Genomic DNA, 19,859 nt, shown 5'->3' with positions numbered 1-19,859 from the left:
AACTGTGTCTTTGAAACATCTCAGCACATATCCTTTATTATTTACTGGATAAACTTACTCATGTTTCACTTTGTACCTGTTCCAAGCTGGATGGACAAATTACTCTTTTTCTTTTGCTTAGACAAACAACTATGCTGAATCCATTTGTTCTTTAAAAAGAGTTAAATATTACATCACGGTGAAATAAATTAATTGACCTGTGCTGTGAACAAATAAATCACCAGGCCCAATATGCAGCTTCAAATTTGCAGCTCATTTCAGCAAGCGGGCTTTGCTCTTTCGTAACATATGAGTTAAGTAAGCCTTTCTGACAGGTGTAAGAGCCTCTTATATCACTTGCAAAGCTATGGTAGCAAGATATGACAGAAAATTAGGAGTAGTCATAATATCAGATGTTCCATATCACCAAGTATCATAACAGAAAGGCTTGGTACACCAAATAAAAGAGAACATGTAGTACAACCAATAAGTTTTTTGCGGGGTAGGAGGGAAGGATGACATAACAAGAACATTCAGTTATGCCAACATTCTTAACAAAAACATGTACAAATGTCTATAGGATCTCAATAGCAAAGTGGCTGATTTCATTAATCCAGGGTTACCGATATAAAAATGACTTATAGCATATCTAGATGGCGGTTTTTTCATCCACTTTGCAAATGGTTTTGCCTTCCGGTTGTTAACAGATGTACTCTGCTACTTCCCCCTACCTGCACTTTCCTGGCTGCCATTTTGAATTTCCCTGTCCATCACGTTGCTAGAACTTGCCTGAACGAATAACTTCTTTCACATAATTCTAGGTACTGCAGTGTAGAATTTGGCTGCTCCATTGGTCTCCTTCAATATTTCATCTCAATATATCCCTTCTCCAAGGCTTAGGACTATCTAAAGCTACTCCTTCCATCAAGCTGGGTACCATGAATGGCCACAGCTCTCCATGGCTTCTCCAAAGAGACTAAAGGTTCCAGGAAGAGAAGATGTCCTTGAGGTCCTTGTTAAGTGAATATACTTTTAAAGACGAACACAGAGAAACATGATGATCATACTGTGGTTCATTACATTGGAAATGAGGAATCCCTGAGTTCTCAGATATCATTTGACTACAATTCCCCAATGATTCCTTTATTTGGCAAATTGCTGGTTAATATTCCAGAAGAAATTGTGGTTAAATAAATAGGAAATAATGTTTAAGAGATGATCTGATATTTGTTGGCATCCATCTGTCAAGAGGCAGGTGAAGTCAACCCGATATCTCTATATTTTTAAATGAGATACTCATGAGGGGTGGTGTCGGTGTGCGGGGGAGGAGAGGAAGGGAGAGAGACAAAGGAAAAAACTTGTAGGGTTGGGAAGTCCAGAAGAGTTTGTTGTGTCCAACATGTGCAAGATCACACTAATAATGTTCTGCTGGCACCTCTATCAGGGTAGTATTTGGGTCCTTATGTCTTCTGCATGTGATGTTCCATGATTTGCACATGAGGTATTGTTACATGTGTTTCAGGTTTAGAGGCATTTTTGTCAGATACTAGAATTAGACTAGACACCCCACTGGTTAAATGAAGATGATACTCCCCCTTTAAAATGCAATGCCCAATGCTGGTTAATACAGGCTACCCAAATATTTGACATTGACTTTTACTTCATTTGTTTCTACAGCCCTGTCCCCAATCACTGCTCTTTAATGACTGCACCATTCCATTTATAATTATTCACTGAGTCTGCATGGTGACAAGGAATGTCAGTGAGCGTGTCAGCTTTGGTGCTGAGAGCCAAGCGGAGCAGCACTCAAAGCTTGATGAATAATCAAGGCTTATTTAATTGTAATTAATTTGTCACCACCCAGACAATTTGAAAACAAAATCAAAACATGCAAGTACCAGATAGGAGCCAGATGCTGATCCCACTAACACTATATCACAGTTGCACCAGCTTGCAAAGTCAACAAGCCATTCCAAATTTATACCAATATAAGTGCAAGTACGAGAATACAGTCAGCAAAACATAATCAACAAAGTGACAGTCCATTTCAGTGTTCCCTTCCCCCTCAATTTCAGGAAGCTGAAGGGAGCTGGGCATGTTTAGCCTGGAGAAGAGGAGGTTAAGGGGTGATATGATAGCCATGTTCAAATATATAAAAGGATGTCACATAGAGGAGGGAGAAAGGCTGTTTTCTGCTGCTCCAGAGAAGCGGACACGGAGCAATGGTTCCAAACTACAAGAAAAAAGATTCCACCTAAACATTAGGAAGAACTTCCTGACAGTAAGAGCTGTTCGACAGTGGAATTTGCTGCCAAGGAGTGTGGTGGAGTCTCCTTCTTTGGAGGTCTTTAAGCAGAGGCTTGACAACCATATGTCAGGAGTGCTCTGATGGTGTTTCCTGCTTGGCAGGGGGTTGGACTCGATGGCCCTTGTGGTCTCTTCCAACTCTATGATTCTATGATTCTATGAAATCTCTCCTCTGTTGGGTCCCACACTCATTTAGTAACACAGGTAAAAATCTGACTAGGACAGATAAGTCTAAAAATCCCAAGGTTGGAGTCCGGGCACCAAATCGTCCGCCAGAAACCAACATTCTGAAATTTTGGGGGACCCTTACTTTTGAACCCATGCATTTCCTGGAAAAATCTTTGATGGAATAACTCAGGTCAAACAAGCCACTCTACGCGGGACTGCCCTTGAAGCTGTCCCAGAAACTCCAGTGGGTGTAGAATGCTTCACCGAGGCTCCTCACGGGGTCTCTGCCATGGGAGCATATTCACCCAGTGCTTTTCCAGCTGCACTGGCTCCCGGTGGAGTACAGAGTCAGATTTGAGATGCTGCTTTTGATCTTTAAAGCCCTTCACAGCCTAGGGCCCTCGTACCTACAGGACCGCCTCTCCCGGTATGCCCCACGGAGAGCCTCAAGGTCCATAAATAGCAACACCCTAGTGGTCCCGGGCCCTAAGGAAGTTAGATTAGCTTCAACCAGAGCCAGGGCCTTTTCAACACTGGCTCCGGCCTGGTGAACGCTCTGCCTCATGAGACCAGAGCCCTGCAGGATATGATTTCTTTCTGCAGGGCTTGTAAGACAGAGTTGTTCCGCCTGGCCTTTGGCTTGGAGCCAATTTGATTCCCTCCCTCTCTTTCTTTTTTCTTTTCCTTGCTCCTCCTGCGATGAGGCTACATTTTAATATTCTAATGTTTCAATATTTTAATGTTGTATTTTAATGTTGTTTTTAAGTTGTATTCATTCAACTTGTTTTTATTTTTGCTTGTTAGCCACCCTGAGTCCAGCCTTGGCTGGGGAGGGCGGGGTATAAATAAAAATTATTACTATTATTATTATTATTATTATTATTATTGTTATTATGGACTCCAAGCTACTGCAATGAATGCTGTGACAGAATGTGGCATAATGACAATTCCTTCTCCAGCAAAAGTTTCAAATTTAAAGGACAACACAGATAAGAGATTTAATTCTGAAGAGTCCCGGGACAGTTTCAAAGATCCTGGTTGTCCTTTATCACAAGATGAAATTGACCATCGCTCTGTAAAACAACTGGATACATGAGTTCCTGTCGTCGGGTGATTCTTCTTCTTAAGGAGGTAGGTAAATTTTAGCCCATAACTACAGAATGCAACACTGCGGCTACTACTCATGGGCATTGACCACAATGACACAATTCAGTAGCAACCTTTTGAACCATGCGTGGTATGTACACATGCCTCCTAGTCCAACAATGCGTAAATAGAGAGCACCAAAAGAGGCGAAAAAGAAATGTAATGTTATTTCAACTGGTGCCACCCTTTGCCTTCTGAGAATGACAGGAAGGAATCGCCTGCAGAGACCGGGAGAAAGTATGCTTCACAACTTGACAGTGACACAGAGCAATAAAGTTGGCGCTTCGAGAGAATTTGTCTAGCTTCAACTTATATCCACTGGGTCTCATTATGTCTTGGCCTGTGATATTAAAGAGCTGTCTAGCATCAAAAATCTTGGGCCTATATATTTATAGACTGCTCAAGTCACCTCCCAACTGACACTTTTAGAGTCTAGTTTCTCTAACTAAACATATTGAGTTTCTTAACTCTGTCTCATTTCAATCTAGGCTCCAGACATCAAACTTGCCCCCATGGCTCTTCCCTGAACCCTTCTCAGTTCTTTTCTGATTTTGACCTGCGGCTATTGGAACAAGACATGTGGCAGTTTCAGCAATGGCTTCATTAATTCCACAAACATGGTCATCATTTTCCCTCTCACCTCCTTACTTGATATTCACCCTGTTGAAATGCTTTTTAAGGTAATTGGTAGGCCATTAATTAGGCTCAAGAAATTGGTACAGCCGTGCAGTGTGCCTTTTTACTTTCACACAAATCATCTGGCCACATCTACTTATCTTTTAAGAGAATTATTTATGAAAGGTGCTCCGTCAAATATTCATATTGGGCTATAACAACTAATGTGTGAATCACTTTAATGGGAAATTGCTATCGATGCTACAACAGTGCTTGGCAATATGTTTCTCCTCACATTAAATGAGCAACTAGCAAAATGAGAATTTTCCTGAGCCAAATACTTCTCAAAGCTACTTTGCAGCAGGAGGGTTTGCCTGAATATTTTCATGCTTTTGGACATAAGCTTTCTTGTATATAATGTACACTGGACATTTTGTCCAGTGTCAACTGTTCAGATGTTTGCAAGTTCACATGTTGGGGGGCGGGAATAAGAAAGATAGTTCATCACTTCCTTAGAGGACATGATTGCAGTACTTTCTGTATACCATTTCTTTGTTTGCTTGAGCAAAGAAGTATCAGAAATAGTCACCGAATACTACCAATTCATTGTATAATTAGGGAAATTCCACCAAATCGTGTTTGTTACACAACAGCTTGACTGAGCCAAACAGATGTCCTAGATCAGCTCTCAGGGTGATGCTTTCTAAAAACAGAACCCTATTTGGCAAGGGAAGCTAGCTGATCAAGCAATTGACTTGACTGCATCTATTAAACCCAGGAGTAGCCTTGTGCACAAGGCTGTTATCTTTTGTGGTTTATATGGGTCACAATAAAATCAATTAAGATACAGCCCCCATCCAGCAACACACATGCATACACACACCATATTCACTCCCAGAACACCCAAGGAAATCTGTGTCAAATTTCTGGGAAGACCAAGTGAAATCATGTTGTTTTCCATGAAGAAAACTTAGTGACAGCAACCCCTAATTAGCTGTCGGTGATCAAAATGTAACACACAATTAAGGATTTATAATATTCTCCCTCTCTCTGTCTCTGTCTCTGTCTCTCTCTACATATAATGCTGGCCGGGCTTGAAAGAAGCTGGAACCCAACAAGGCACCATCTTGGCTATTCCTGATGCATAACTCTATCTTAGATCTTAGGGAACTATAAACACTGTGAACTTGCAATTTTGGGGCACATGAGTCTAGGATATCAGAGTAATGTCTCCCTTTACCGGTAGTATTTGTGATTACTCGATACTCCTGTCTAAGTGCACAACCTTAAGTTTGTCACTATCGAAATTCATTTTATTAGTTTGGGCTCAGTTCTCCAACCTGTTAAGATCATCTTGAATTCAACGCTGTCTTCTGCAGCATTAGTTACACCTCCCAGCTTGGTGTCATCTGCAAATTTGATGAGCATCCTCTTGATTCCTTCATCCAAGTCATTTATAAAGATGTTGAAGAACAACAGGCCCAGGAACCCTGCCGCACCCCACTTGTCACTTTTTTAAAGTACAGTGGTGCCCCGCAAGACGTACGCCTCCCAAGACGGAAAACCCACTAGACGGAAGGGTTTTCCGTTTTGGAGGCGCTTCGCAAAACGAATTTCCCTATGGGCTTGCTTCGCAAGACGAAATGTCTTGCGAGTTCCTGCGGGTTTTTTCCCCTTTCCCCCCCTTTTTCCTAAGCCGCTAAGCTGCTTATCAGCTGATCCGCTGATAAGCCACTTAACAGCTGATCGCTAAAAGCCGCTAATAGCGCTAATCCGCTAAGCTGTCAATGGGCTTGCTTCGCAAGACGAAAAAACCGCTAGACGAAGAGCCTCACAGAACGGATTAATTTCGTCTTGCGAGGCACCACTGTACAATGAGGAACCACTAGGCATGTACTTGTATTCTCAAGCTTGATTATGATCCAAGCCAGAGGCTGCTTGGTTTGGGGTACAAACTGGATATTCTGAACCCTTCCTCCTATCAAAATCCAGGAACTTCTATAGTCCAAAAAAACACAGTGGGACATAAGGATTTGGGTACAAACCTGAACTCCAATTTGCACATGTCTGAAGATGTTGCTCACTACACTATGAGTTCAATGGTAAGCATGCAATCAGCAGTGTTGCAAACTTTTCTCTGAGTGTACACCAGGCTTTTTAGCACTAAAATATTGCACAATGGCCTGCTCCTGTGACAGAATTTCCAAACAGTAACACAAATAGCTGTTTAGAGCTAGCTGATTTAAACAAGAGCTTAGGAGCATTACATCAATCAGAGGAAGACCACACTGTATGAGAAAAATACTTCAATGTAGATTTCAGAATAAGGAGAAAAAAGAAGGGGAGAATTCAATAAGATTGTCTGTTTACTACAAATGTTCACTTTCCAAGCTTACTCCTGTGTATTAACTCCAATTTAAAATAGATCACAGAAGCATTCTTCCATCTGACACTGATTTTCATGAGTCTCTGGAAACAAAGGCAACAGAAAGCATATTCCCAAGATGTTGGATTCACACAAAACTGAACAAATCAGGAACAGATCTTTAAAACACACACACAACGATTTCCCTATGGGGAAGAAGGGGGGGGGGAGTCATGAGAATCTGTCACTACACCTGTCTCTTCTTTTGTAGGTAAGTGCAGTAAAAAAAATGTTACTAGAAAAGTCATATAATCCTTTCTGTAGATTTTCTTCAAGCCAACATGTATTCACAATTATTCAAGATAGACTATATAGTCGTACCTCGGAATTCAAACGCCTTGAGAGTCAAATGTTTTGGCACCCGAATGCTGCAAACCCGGAAGTGATTGTTCCGGTTTGCAAATGTTCTTTGGAACCCAAACATCCGAGGTGGGTTCCGTGGGTTCCTGCAGCCAATTGGAAGCCGCACCTTGGTTTCCGAACGTTTTGGAAGTCAAACAGACTTCCAGAACGGATTCCATTTGACTTCCAAGGTACGACTGTATGTTGGAAATATCCCAAACATGCCTTAAATGTGAGTAATCTCACATTTCAAACTATAATTTCAAACTATAACGGGTGAGTTTGTTCAAATTTCTAATCAGCTTGCATCGGTTTATTTTCCTGGTGCTCAACACTTCTGTACTGATATATTTGTTTCGTCACTGCTGACATTTTAGTGTAACAAAACAGCTGGTGGGCTGTTCCAATTCAATGTGGGAAATTCAACCCAGTCTCTGCTTCTTTGGTCTTTGTTACCCACTTAGGGATGCCAGGTCACACTACTGCCATGGGGACATTAGAAGCCATATCTGACAGAATTCCTCTTGGATGCAATTCTGAAAATGCATAAGCAAATAACCCAGCTAGGATCAAGCCCCTAGCTCTCTGGCTCACAGGCAAACCTATCTTCTGGATTTTTTTTCCTGCCAACAGTGCACAACTTCTTGTCTTCTTTTTCTTAATCCTCCCATCATCCTTGTGCCCCTGCTTTTCAAGTACCATTTCCTTCAGCCACTCAGCCATCTTACATAGCTTTCCTGGCTTCCAATAACATACAGCATCTCATGGCTGATATGAGATTTCCATAGAACCCATTTACTTGCTTGCTTTTCCTTGTTGAAGTACCCTATCTTCTCTGCCCCTTTCCTCAGCCTCTTTCTCAATTCTCCCTTCCTCATTCTATTAGTTACACTACACCCCTCTATGAGTAACCTTCTGCCCTTAAAACTTCATTACCTTCCAGTATTTGGAACCCACCCCGCCCTACCCACAAAGCCATTAGTCTGTTGGGGTTTGTGTGGTCTTTTAATCCAAGTGAAACTGACAGATTTCTTCCCTTCAGAGAATGCATATCCCAACATTCCTACAAGCTGGAAGGCAAGAAGTGCGGCATAACATAGACATTTCAGTCTTTCAAAAGTGCAACTGAAACCAAAACCAAATTTAAAACATGGCAGCATTTTTGATTTCAAGTTTAGATTTCAAAATTTGAGCTCCAGAGGTGTTTTAAAATAAACTAAATATAAAGCAGTAATAATAATGACCAACCTTTTGGCTTCAACTTTTTACATCGTACACACACACACACACACACACACACACACAGGTTTCACCAGTTCATAACTTGTACAGGTAACCCTCAATTTGTGTGGGGGTTGCTTTTTGGGTCATTGTGCACTTACGTGAAATCCCATGAAATTGCGCACTTATGTGAAATCTCATTCCGCCCTTTTAGTGATGTCTTTTATGAAATGTCCAAGTCGCCTCTGGGTTTTGGTGGGACTTGCAGGTGAAAAATTCAAAGGATTGGGCCTATATAAAACTCAAGGGGACAACTTACAATCAAATAAATACAACCCATATTCTATTTCTTCTAAGCATCAGCAATGTTCCTCATGTATTATCTCAGGGGATTTATGAACCCATTTCAGAACAAAAATATGCAGAAAATCTAAAGGCTTATCTTTTTATCTGTTGCAGAATTCACAGTACAACATAATTGTTTTGTTTTCGGATGACTGCAATGAAAATATTAGGTTCATGCGCTTTGGTTGAACTTTTCAACGTCTGAACATTTTGGTTTCTGTGGGGGCACACAGAGGTTAAAACTGTTGCATTTCCTCTGTAGCTCATATCAATGGCAAAGTCTTTGTATGTCCTGTAATGATCAAACTCGGGAAAAATCTATGGCATTCTTAACTTACATATCCGGTCACTCCTGTCTCCCGTACTGAAATAGTGTTGAGTGAGACAGACTCACTTCCTTCCATTTGTACCCTAATTTAATATAAGATTGTTCTGTGATGGTATTTTTTCCCCTTTCTTGGCAAAATTTTCTCCCCATGCCCTAGTAACTATATTCTAGGAACTACAGTATTCATTTGAGACTTCAATTTTATTAGATTCCCCCCCGTCTCCTCTAAAACCCCACCAACTTTCCTAAACCCAATAGCAGTACAGTACAGAGTAGGTGGGAAAAACTTTATAAACTTGGCCAAGCACAGACAAGAAATTCCTACTTATCTCTGAAAATCCTGCACTGTAGCTGAGGGTGGGCTTGATGGTGTTAGGGAAAGCCACAGAGGCCAAATTGGGAATGACTGGGAACAACTGGCAACAACATGTTCCTTAATAAGACCGAACTTACCCCCTACGAGCTAGACTGAAAACGTTGCTTAAGGAAACTGATAAGATTTTATAGTTCAGCTTAATGAATAGTAATTTACTGGTATACTCAGTTAAAGAGAGGGGTGGGAAGATGCAGTATTCTTGCCCAAAGAGCATCACATACTGCTTTTAATCTACTACCCACTGGAACATTGAACTCTATTCCGTGTGAATGACCTGACAGAGAGCCATGAAAAAAGGCCATCACACGGTCAACAGGAAGCAAGCTGGGACAAAAGGTCCAAGTTTAGGAATGCTTTTTTCTGGGGTCTATTTTGATCTAAAGCCTACTTAGATTTTGTTCTTGGGGAACAGCCAACAACAGAAGAAGGGGAGGGGAACATACTCTGGGTAACTGAGCTCCAATATTTTCTGGAAAAGAAAAGGGAAAAGGGAAAAGGGAAAAGGGAAAAGGGAAAAGGGAAAAGGGAAAAGGGAAAAGAGAAAAGAGAAGAGAGAAAAGAGAAGAGAAGAGAAGAGAAGAGAAGAGAAGAGAAGAGAAGAGAAGAGAAGAGAAGAGAGCCAGTGTTTTGTGAGAAAGCAAGATTAAGAAAGATTGGGGCTTATGAAAAATAATGGATGCCTCTAGGCTTGTTTTCAAAATGTGTTTTTTATTGACTTTTTGGGCTCAATTAAAGAATATGCTCTTTTGACACTGTCCACTATGCATCAAGATACAGGCAATTCAATTCTAGCAGTCAAGGTATGCTCACGTATTTATCAGAGGCTAAATATTAAGGATGCTATTGAAACCACAGACAAACAGAGGACAATTGCTTCCCTCAAATCTCAACCACTGTATACAAAGGTATGCAAAGCTACTTTAACAAATGAACATGACCGTTCCTCATGGGCTGCCCAACTTTGTTTCCAATTTAATAACAACAACAGCAACAACAATATTGAAATCTCTCCTTATTTAGTTTACAGTGGAACTGGACCAAAATTTTAAAACACAGATCTGTCAGTATACTTACTATAGCATGATAGAAGGAAATCAAACAGAACTTATTCACAGGTATTAATCAATTCAAGATTGTGGCTCAGCTGTAGTCTTTTTTCTTATGATGGAATGAAGTAGATCGCTAGGGGAAAGTGTATGTTGGCATTATATATGAGTGATAACTTCCAAGAAAGTTGCTAAATCAACACAAAATTAGTACACAGGGGCAAAAATGACTTTTATGTAAAGTCTCCCTTGCACTACTTCTTTTTCTTTAGATTAGTTCTCATTGTATGCCATGTTGAAAACTTTCAATAAAAATATTTAACAAAAAAGAAAAGAAAAAGAAAATGCACTGTTGTTAGTCTGTCCTGCTAGTAGATGCTCAAAAGCAATGTATATATTGGTTTAACACGATAGCTATCAATATATAAGACATTGAAATACCCAATTTCAAAGTTTGCAAAGGACCCTATTTTTATAGTCCATGACAAAAAACAACAGTCAGGACAAATAAAAGCCTAGGCTTACATATAATAAAATAAAGACTGAGACTAACAAAATTTGCTAATAAAAAATCCCTGCTGATCATACTTTTGATCTCTAATGAACAGTTTGCCTCCTTGATTGTAAATGTTTATTTCTATGCTCTTCTGAAATTGGCTTCTTTATCTCAAGCCTCACCTACTGGACCAAGAAACATATAGATGTACCAGTGAGAATGCAAACTAAGACTCCACAGCACAGCACTTCCTTTCAGCGTCTGCCTTCTCAAATGCAGACTTCTCAAATGCTGGGAGTTATTCTGGCGAACAATTTGGTGTTTTCCATCTTCTCTGCCTGTGCGCGAGGCACATCAGGAGATTTGACCCAGATGTCAGTGCATTTGTAGTGGGAAAAAGGAACTTACACTGACTGTTGAGTGCTTAATAAAAGTTTTGCATGGTTTCCTGCAGCTGTTTTCCATGTGTCCTGTCAGGATAGCTGAACGCTTCACCATTTAACAAATTAATCCAACATGGAAAAAATGGTGAAAATGCAAAAATCTGCATGCCAATTTGATGTGAATTTAGAAGACAGCAGGCTAATAGCCTAATCCTATGCATGGTTACTTAGAAGTAAAGCCCTCAATAGGTTCAATTGTTCATTTCACCATGAACTACATTATTGTGAAATCCATTCCCCAAATTAGATTCACAACAACAGATATACAGTGGTACCTTGGGTTAAGTACTGAATTCATTCCGGAGGTCCGTTCTTAACCTGAAACTGTTCTTAACCTGAAGCACCACTTTAACTAATGGGGCCTCCTGCTGCTGCCGCGCCGCCAGAGCACAATTTCTGTTCTTATCCTGAAGCAAAGTTCTTAACCTGAAGCACTATTTCTGGGTTAACGGAGTCAGTAATCTGAAGCATATGTAACCTGAAGCGTATGTAACCCAAGGTACCACTGTACATTTTAGAGTGCATCAATCTGATTGGGTTCATCATGGTCAACAAGACCCCATAAAAATCAAGAACAGCCTACAACAGGTTGTTATATTTATTTCAGCATTGTTTTGTGTACATACACTTTGAATGTTTCCCAATCTAGCATTTCCTTGGACTTATCATCCTAGAAATAGTTTCCTGAATGATAAATAAGTGGAAAACAAACTTCCTGCTTAGCTATACAGGACATTACTGCAACCTAAAATAGTTTTTGGCAGTAATTGCGTATTCTACAAAATATGTCAATACCGCAGTCTGTATGAACTCTTCACATGGGGTATATATATTAGTCAAATGTTGCAAAGAAAATCCAAATTTGCAAAGAAAATTTTCTGAAAGTGGGGGGAAGGACATGGGTGTGTTGGGACACCCCAAGGTTGGGCAGAACCTAGCACATGTGATGATAAGTAAGAATTATAGAGTATCATTTTTGAATTATGGTGTTGGAGGAGACTCTTCAGAGTCCCATGGACTGCAAGAAGATCAAACCTCTCCATTCTTAAAGAAATCAGCCCTGAGTGCTCACTGGAAGGACAGATCCTAAAGCTGAGGCTCCAATACTTTGGCCACCTCATGAGAAGAGAAGACTCCCTGGAAAAGACCCTGATGTTGGGGGAAACTGAGGGCACAAGGAGAAGGGGACGACAGAAGACGAGATGGTTGGACAGTGTTCTCAAAGCTACCAGCATGAGTTTGACCAAACTGCGGGAGGCAGTGGAAGACAGGAGTGCCTGGCGTGCAATGGTCCATGGGGTCACGAAGAGTCGGACACGACTAAACGACTAAACAACAACAATAGAGTATCATGATGTGACCTGCAGATTGGGGTGTTGCATCCTAGAGAAGTAAAATGCCTCTCTAGTATATTACATTGAATGCTGTAGGGTCAGACATGTCCAACTTCAAGTAATCCGAGATCTACTATCCAGCATTATGAACTGGCCGTGATCTACCACACTATCCCATTGTCATTAGGGGTGGGGGATAAGGTTTGGTGGTCAGGAAAACCCCCCTTTCTTTCCTTAGCACGGATTTGCAGTCAATTCCACCGCCTTCTTCCATGTATTGCCCAAATGGAGGTGATAGCTGATCAAGTCGCTCTGCATGGAGGAAGAAGGAAAGGCACTCTCCTTTTATCCAGCCTCATCCCGAATGTGGAACATCGGCACCCCCGTGCCCCCACTTTCCTTTGCTCCCCAGGGGGAGCCCTGCACCCTCATCCGCACCATACAAGCAACCAGCCAAGGATGGTGAAAGTGGAGGCACAACTCTTTCCCTCCTGCAGCCGCCTCGCAAGCCCCATTCAGCCTCCCTGCGCACGCTCTGGACCTCACGGGAACGCGGAAGCGCAGCTTTCTCCCTCCCGCAGCCGAACCCTGGCTCCGAGGGAGAAGCAAAGGCTGCCTGGCGATAGTGCGATCGAAGGAAGTCCATCCAGCGATCAACTTGTCAATCACGATCGACGCGTTGGATATGTCTGCTGTAGGTTATCTTGTGGTTTGAAAACCTGAATTGTCATTAATACGATTCGGCGTTAAAAAGTGGGTTTTCCTGGGGAAAACAGTGCGGCAACACCCCCCCCCCAAAAAAAGCGTTCAGACATGACACTGTGCAAAAGGTACATGAGAATGAGCCCAGAGAATAGCTATGGAGTTTGGAAAGCACTCCCAAACAATTCCACAAGCAAATGCTAAAGAAAGTTGGCTGACTATCTTGCAATATTCGGTGCAAATGAGAAAGAAACTAAATGGGAATGGAACACAGCTCTAGAGAAATGCTACATGGATATTTAATTAGAAAGCTGATTAGGTTAGTTATGTTGGTGTGATCAGTCCAGAGTAAGGAAAAATCAGAAATACTGAACAAAGGGGGAGGGGCAAACGATAGTCTACATTATAAAGGGGTTCATGATGAAAAAGGAAGGCTCAATTATGCTAGTGAGGGCGTAGGATCCACTGCTGAGCTCTGTAACGCATTTGGAGCATTCAGGAGGCAGGGAGATAGCAAAAGGAGGACAGTTTGAATATATAAAGCTATGGAACAGCACATAGTTGATGTAAAATCTGATTGGGCCCAGATGTTGCAAGATTTCATTAAATAAGCACATCTTTCCCATCATCAGACCTCCAGGTTTACAGGATTATTGCAATATTAGAAACACGAGAATGATCTATACTGTTTAGGCCACAGCACTCAAAATAGGCTTCTAAAATGTTCCATAATTTCACTGTAACACGGACCATTCGTTGTCTTTGTTTTGGGGAAATAGGGGCAGTTTGGGAGATAGGAATTAACCGGGGACCAATTTAACAACTTGGGACCAGTTTAGCTGCGATATCTCCTTACACCACATGTGCCCACTCAGCTACTTCAGTCAGCAGAATTGGCACTACTACAAGTGCCACATAGTACCTGTTCCATACTTGTAAGAACTCGATTATTTATTGTGGTAGCATCTACACTTTTGAACTCCCTGCCTATTAAGATCAAGCAACTGCCTTCACTGTACTCTTTTCAGCACCTGCTAAAAACATTCTTGTTTAGGCAAGCTTATGCAGAGGTTTAGGAAGTTGAGGCAATTTTAATCTATTTTAGTATTATAACCTTTGTACATTTAAAAATATGGCTGTATTCCCCCCCCCCTTCGGTTTTATTGTTTTATCTTTTTTCAAACTGCTTCAGAATTGTTTTGTTTCTTTTAACAATTAAGCGGTGTGTAAATTTTATGAAATAAATAATAATTAAATAAGACAATGCACCGGAACAAAAATTAGGGAGAATCCCATTCATGGAAGCATTTGCATGTTGAGCTAAGCAAATATCAAGGAGAAGATTTAAATTCATTATACCTAAAATAAAAAAGACAAAGAAAAGGGGGGAAAGAAGAAGAAGAATTAATTAGAGCGGTGCTTGGGGACCTAAAGTAGCAATAAGGAACTGCACTGAGATTAAATTATAAAATGCAAAGTTTAGAACGGCTATAAAGAAGACGCTCTTGCTAATGAGATTTATTACACCAGGATATGAGTTCCCAGATGAAAAGAAGAAACCACTCCCTGGAGTTATTGCAGAAATAACATACAAATACATACTGTGCTATACTCTAAGGAACAACAGAACACTGGCAGGGAAACTAGGCTAGCCAGAAATGCTAAGGTGGTTATATCGACCAGCCTGACATTTGCTTAAATTCACTAAAAGAGGCTCACCTTGTTACCTGCTGAATAGAGATAATGGTGAACAACAAAGTGGACCGACAATCCCACTACAACAAACTCATCTCCCCTGTGCTTTCACAACTTCTGAGGATTCCATGTACATTTTGGTCATGGGACTCACTGGTTGTGCGATTGAGTTCTGTGGTTCGATAATTACCAGAAAAGATATCATCCTTGAGGGAGACGGAAAACAAAACAAAAACAAAACAAAACAAAACAAAAGAGAGCCAAACAAATGAACAAATTGCACTGAGGAATAAAAATGGCTTCCTTAAGGCCTCCCTCCATGTAAGCCTAGAGCAGGCATGGCCAAACTTGGCCCTCCAGCTGTTTTGGGACTACAACTCCCATCACCCCTAGCTAACAGGACCAGTGGTCAGGGATTATGGGAATTGTAGTCCCAAAAACAGCTGGAGGGCCAAGTTTGGCCATGTTAGAGCAATGTTTCCCAAACTTGGGTCTCCAGCAGTTTTTGGACTACAATTCCCATCATTCCTGACCACTGGTCCTGCTAGCTAGGGATGATGGGAGTTGTAGTCCAAAAACAGGTGGAGGGCCAAGTTTGGGAAATATGGTCTATAGAAGGAAAACATTATTCTACCACTTGGGTTACATTCAAATGACTATTATTTTTTCACACCACAGACAAAGAAAGGTCAGAATGTTTACTCCTAATAGGTGGCAGCCACTCAGGTAGGGCAGAAGACATAAGGGTTCGCTACAGCTGACCAGGAAAACAAGGAGCTGGGACGATGTGTTCTTGGAAGAAAGAGGGGCAGAATAGTCAGTATGTTTATCTGAGATGGATTGCTTGAAAGTAGATCCTGTACCAAAAGCTTCCAGCGCAGGGAATGATAACGTGTCATTCCACACCAAATCACCTGATTTTAATATTGACTATGATTTTCTTCAATTCTTTTTTATGTGTAGATACATATGAGATAACCTCAAATTAATGTTTTAAGATTTTTTTGGTCCAAAATTGGGCACAGGAGAATTTTTTGAAAATTTGAATTTTCACGTGATTTAGGCTAATGCAATTTCTGTGTCAGTTTAGAAAAAAACCTCCCGTTTCACTCAATTCTTCAACCGATTGAGCTTATTTTGGTATCAAAATAAAGCTCATTGTGCTCTCTTTCAAAACAAGGTATAAAAATGGTATTAAGTGGCACAGAAAAGGGTCACCAGCCATTCAAAATGAATTTTATTCCCGGTAGGTTTGATAAGTCATAGCGCGCAAACCAAAACTAACACGTGTATCATACTTTTGTTGTTGAATAGGCTAACCATTTGGCGTGGAATGACCCTAACACATCAATGAAATGCTTTCTGAACAAGTCTTCTTCGTAATGTTTCTAGGTTCTGGCTTGCGGATGATTTCAAACAAGCCACGTCAGAGGTGAGGGACCTTTTCTCTGGCAAGGACTGCATTCTTCTGCAGGCAAGCTGTCGGGGTGTTCATGCCACTGCTGGGCAGGGCCAGAGCTAATGGAGGGTGGTTTGCAGCTTTGCAAAACTACACAGCACTCTCTCTCCCTGTCTCTCTTCCAACCCATCTTTCTGCCCACTCCATGTCCTTCAGTCTTTGTACCATGTCACCCCGTCTCCTCCCAAGCCATATCCTACCACCGGGAAGTGCCGCTGGCCTCTGACGGCCATACCATAAGTTCTTTCCAACATCCAATTTGAATTTACAATTATTATTTTTTACTATCAATGTATTTTTGCTTTCTAACGTCTCAGCAGTTTTAAAATGCCACATGAAGCAGATTAACAGGGTTGTGTGTTAATTCTTCCAAATATGAAGTTTCTCCAGCAGGAAAACAAAATTGCTTCATGTGTGGTAGAACAAGCAATTAAAAAATGAGAAAGTTCAGTTTGTTTTAAGAGCAAAACTGCCTCCCGTTAATATTTTTAATGCCCTCCACTACTTTATCTTGCATCGCGGCTAAACATTACAGTAGTTGTGAGATTCCTTCAGAGATCAGGAGAGGATAAAAAACACCATCTATAATGACTTGCAGGTCAGATACCCGTGTGTGTGTGAGGGGGGGAAAGACAGGTCGAGAGTCATAGCATTTATCAGGAAATGTGAAACTTTAAACTGGAAGCAATTTGTTCAATGGCTGTTTTGACCATACAGGCTTCCTAATCTCAGTTCCCATAAAGTTTGGCTGAGATCCAGCTGGAGTGGTTAGTTTCAGCTGCGTAGATATCGTTCACAGAGGAAATAAAAGGATTTTAAACCCTGAAATAATTTCCTTTGGTTCTCAGCTCATTCAAGAAACATATCCTCTTGGTCAGTGATATCTCAAAACTTAATTTCAGCAGCCTGGGCTTTAGAAAGAAAGTCTTTGTGGTATTCTAAAAAAAATAAAAATGGATAGCATCTTTCTTTTTCTTTTTTGCTAAGGTTCCATCCCCCCTGCCCCGAACTGTAGAAAACAAATTATAGGGATGGAAAGCCGTCATAGCTACTTTTATTATGATGGATTATTACCGGAATCCCATTTGCTCTATTGGTGGGCAACAGATATTAAAATCAGGCACACAGAGAATCATAATTAAACAAGCAATAAAGTTTTTCGCAACCTGAAAAGCAACACGCAACCTCCATTTGCTGTAAGGTATCTCCTGTCGCATATATTGTGTGCGTACAGTTACATGTACACAATAGTTACGTATGCAAAATGGCCGACTACAAGTGTTTATCCATGGGGGAAATGGGGATCTTGTGGTCCTTAAGATGCTGCTGGACTCCAGCTCCCATCATTCCTGAGCACTGGTGATACTGTTTGGGGATGATGGGAGTTGGAGTCCAAACTGGAGGGCAACAGGTTCCCCACCTGATGGACACACAAACACAGTAGCATGGGCATCCATCCAGCTTTGCATAGGACAATATATGATGGAGATTTCCTCTATCTGAAGATCTGTCCTGTCCAAGTTTTGTTTAAAGATTAAAAAAAAACACAAAAAAACTATAAAGGGAGAGCAGGAGCCTTGACCGCAGTTCTAGACCACAGTCTCCACTGGTCTCCACCATGGTGAGATGTATTTATATTTAAAATACAGACATTATTTATACATAAATAAAGTAGCATGTGCAATTTTTATGTGACTCTTAGTGATGTATTTCTAGTTAATATACAGTCATTATTTATACATAAATTAGCACATGCATTTTTCATGCCATTTGTTCTCTTTTAGTAATGCATTTCCAGGTTTTTTTGTGGGGAAGGGGGGAAGGGGGCACGTTAAACAATGGGTCACTCGTTTCTCATTTAAGGATACAGCTTGCGCTATTAGAAAGGCCAAATCTCCAGGCAGCCACAATTCTCCTTCCCCTTTGTGTGCAGCAAAAAACCTTGATGGCGATAGCTAGCACAGGGAAGGATCTACAGAGGACGAGCCTGGGAAGCCTGATAGCTGTGTTCTATTGAATTTCAGAGAGAGTGAATAATGTTGCACCGTCCTCTGAAGTGCAGCCACGCCTCTGGACGTCCTGCTACCCATCTTCATTTGCTCTATGAGAAACTCTGCAGCAGACTGGTGATTTAGAACACTGGCTGGGAGCAGCATCAAACCGTGTTAATAAAACCATTACCAACACTCATATGGAGTTTGATTCAGTACTCCAAGCTTCAACAAACAACACATCATATGCACGGCAAAAAAAAAAAAAAAAAGGAATGGTACCACTACTGGGCAAAGTACTAGTCAGACCTAATCAAATACTCGGCAAGAATAAAACCAGGCCTCGAGTTCCATTTCTAAACACTGAAGGTGCATAGAAGCAGCTGGTCAGTATTTGAATATCTGTCTATTACTCCCAAAATATATAGCTGTGGAAATTTAAAACAATCCAAAGCTGTGCCACCAACTCTAGTTCTGTTTTCAGACAGCTAATATATTCTAAAATCTTAATTTCTCTAGCTGAAGCCATTATAGAAAACCAGAAATTTTATTATACAGATCCAGTAAAAGCAAATTAAAATGGGGAAAACATACAATTTCTAACATACATGGAAGGTACTTATATAAACTAATTAAGAACAGAAACAAGCTATGTTGTACTCCCCCCAAACAGACACCCAGTATGACCAAAGGAAAGCTATTCAATCTTGTCCTAGAAAAGAGCAGCTGATATTTGGATAGTTAGGTTATCCAGATAATCGGCATGACTACCAGCACTGGTGGGGAAAATAGGGACATATCAGAATCAAATCAGAAGCTAGGATGGCTTTCGGAATTCGAGGACAATCCCTTTAAAATCGGGACACTTTGAAGGTGTGCTGGAAATCTAAATTATGCTCTTATGGTTCAGTCATTAACATGTTTGCTTGGAAGTCCAACCAATTCAAATAGATTTAACTTTTTTTATGTGCGCTCCGGCTACAATCCTATGCACACTTACGGAGGTAAACAGACAGAACCCCCCTTGAACAGCGGTGGAGCAAGCCAATTGGGTGCCTGGGGCGGTGCATGTGCCCTGCGCCCAGGGGTGGGGCCAGCCAGGGCAGGACGCTCCCTGGGGCCTCCGAATCTGCCTGCCTCCTCCCACTCAGCCACCCTACAGCTGGGGGGGGGAGGCAGTGGGCAGACCATTTGGGACAGAGCGGAGCCTGTGGGCAACCAAGCCAACGCGTCACTCCCAGGAGAGACACGTGGCTCGGGTACACTGCAAGCCCCCGCGGTGAGTGCTTCCCGACATTTTGTCGCGCCCCCCCCCCAGTGGTGACACCCGGGGCAATCCACCCCCTTCCTCCGCCCCTGCCCTTGAACCCAGTGGCACCTCTGAGCCAACATACTGCGCGTTATAACACAGGGTGGGAAATTATAATCTTTCTCTTTTGCC

At 41.4% G+C, this 19,859-nt stretch overlaps 1 protein-coding gene and 1 long non-coding RNA gene across 2 annotated transcripts in view; one reads left to right on the top strand and one right to left on the bottom strand.

Moving 5' to 3' along the window:
* The window catches only part of RBMS3 (RNA binding motif single stranded interacting protein 3), a 494,072-nt gene that overhangs the window by 21,356 nt on the left and 452,857 nt on the right, over positions 1-19,859 (bottom strand). The gene's annotated exons all lie outside the window — the stretch shown is intronic.
* Positions 2,846-19,859, top strand: part of LOC309325843 — a 527,996-nt gene continuing 510,982 nt past the window's right edge. Inside the window, exon 1 of the long non-coding RNA XR_014150065.1 lies at positions 2,846-2,996. This is a non-coding gene — a long non-coding RNA (uncharacterized lncRNA). The remainder of the gene's footprint in view (positions 2,997-19,859) is intronic.

The sequence above is a fragment of the Podarcis erhardii genome, assembly GCF_964252035.2.
Source record: "Podarcis erhardii genome assembly, chromosome: 12".
NCBI lineage: Eukaryota > Metazoa > Chordata > Lepidosauria > Squamata > Lacertidae > Podarcis > Podarcis erhardii.
The sequence above is the reverse complement of the archived record's forward strand: the minus strand, read 5'-3'. Positions and strand labels throughout refer to the sequence as shown.